The sequence below is a fragment of the Corapipo altera genome, unplaced genomic scaffold, assembly GCF_003945725.1.
Source record: "Corapipo altera isolate COAL_440 unplaced genomic scaffold, ASM394572v1 61531, whole genome shotgun sequence".
Classification (NCBI taxonomy): domain Eukaryota; kingdom Metazoa; phylum Chordata; class Aves; order Passeriformes; family Pipridae; genus Corapipo; species Corapipo altera.
In genome coordinates this window covers 4,410-6,478 of record NW_020886396.1, presented here as the reverse complement: position 1 = coordinate 6,478, position 2,069 = coordinate 4,410, and the positions used below count along the sequence as shown (strand labels likewise).

At 47.0% G+C, this 2,069-nt stretch overlaps 1 pseudogene; it reads right to left on the bottom strand.

Annotated features, from left to right (window-relative positions):
• Positions 1-9: 9 nt before the first annotated feature.
• Positions 10-1,538, bottom strand: LOC113941176 (annotated as a pseudogene).
• Between the last annotated feature and the right edge of the window lie 531 nt (positions 1,539-2,069).

Below are 2,069 nucleotides of genomic sequence, written 5' to 3'. Positions count from 1 at the left end.
AAAAAAAGATGGTGAATGGGTAAAATTTAAGCCCTGTAACCTTCAAGGTGGATGAAAGGAGAAGGGATATATGGAAGTATAGACAGTTCCCAGCGGGAAGGGAGGACACCAAAGCTGAGGTGAGCTTCAGTTCAACGAGAGCTTAACACTTGCATAAAAATTATGTCATGTACATCCTCATAATTATGCCTGATGTGGCTTTAGGTTTGCCAGGATATGATATAACCTGAAGGCTGGATATTAGGAAATCCCATTTTTGCCTCATGCAGGATTTGTCCTTAGCTTTTTATCTTTAAACATCAAGATGTTTTCAGGTAGGATTTGATGTAAGGATGGGAGTGGCATCCCTGCCAAGCGAGATGATCTTTCAGGTCCCTTCCAACCCAAACCATTCTGTGATGCTACAGTTCCATTTTCCTATTTATATTTTTGCCTTTTCACCTGAAAAAAAAAAACAAACCAGCAAAAAACTCTCAAAATAAAACGTTATACCTGAGAGAGGTTTTTCTTCTGCTGACAGTTTATCCCTCCAATAAAGGCCATGTTGGGCATCACTGGTCTTGGGAACTCAAACACAAAATCATATCTCATTAACCAAAATGATCCATGGCTCAGAAGCTCTGTGGCTGTCACCTTCTTCTTCAAAACCTCAGATGCAAGTTCTTCCAGTTCAGCATATATTGGCTTACAGTAGAAGAGCTCCAGGAGATTCACCAGCATGTTCTTCACACGTTGAGCAAAGGTCATGGTGTCTGAATAATACAGGAAGAGCCTGGGGATGTAGGAAGGAGGGTTTGGACACTGGGTAGCGTCGAAATCCATCCCACAGGGAAAGCCCCGCAGGAAGTAGATGGAAGGGACTGAAAGGTACTCAGCCACCACGGGTCCACACATCAGGATGGGATCCGTGAACACCACGTCGAACTTGCTCTCCCTCAGGTACCGCAGCAGGTCTTGGTCATGCAGGAGGCTCTGGCAGTTCATGAAGAAGACCCTGGATATCTCTACTGTGCTTTGGTACGAGGCAATAATAAAATTCAAAACAGATCCTTCAGTAAAATGAGCATCAACAAAGGCCTTGAGGGTGGCATCCAGGTACCCGTCCGGGTACGGGGCAGGGTACACCCTCACGGTGTAGTTCTGCGGCTCCTTTGAGGTCATGTACAGGCTCGTGGATGGCACCACCACCACCACCTCGTGGCCCTTCTGCTGGAGCTTCTCCACCACTGGGCGCATGCTGAGCCAGTGGCTTCCATCCTGAGGGATCACCAGGATCTTCCCACCTTCAGCAGGGATGACGGACGATGTCAGCAGAAGAAGGAGGCTGGTCCAGCCACAAAAGCCCCGGGAGGGAAGAACCATGCCGCTGGAAGGGAACCAGAGGCTTCTGCTCCGCGGGGCTCCCGCACAGTCCTTTGTATGCAGCTCCATGCAAACTAAGCAGGGAACTTATTGACCACAGAAAGAAATATTTAACTTCCCAACCCTGTTGGGATTAGCCTGCAATATGGCACGTGTCAGCATAATGGAAGGGAAGCACCGTGTCCTTAGAAAAACATTTGGACTTTCTATTAATGTTTAAGCTTGGAATTCTTTCAGCACCGTCCTTCCTCCATGAAACTAAGAGCAGGGCTGGCATCTTGAGTAATAATTGTGCATAATACCAATGTCTTGGGAAATGCCTACTGAGAAAACAAGTCTGTTTTGCTTTCAAAGGACAGCCCTTAAAATACACCGGGCAGAAGGGATGGAAACTGCAGCAGCATCTCCTTCATGGACTAACCCAGCTGAGAACACAAGGCTGATGTTAAATTCCCACCCTCTGGAAGCAGTCAAACCTGCATCTCTTCTGAAGAGATCACAGCCACCAGGATGTATCAGGCAATCCCAGATCTGAGGAGGAGGAGAACAATCCCATTTGGCTTTTTTCCTTCACGGTACTAGCCCGGAAAAAAAGGAACTGAATGATGGACTCAGGGCAAACAGAGGGAAAGGAGGGTGGAACAGGCCTTTTGGAACAAAAAGAAGGAGCCATGGCCTTGAAAACCCTTTTTATGTATTGTGAAGAA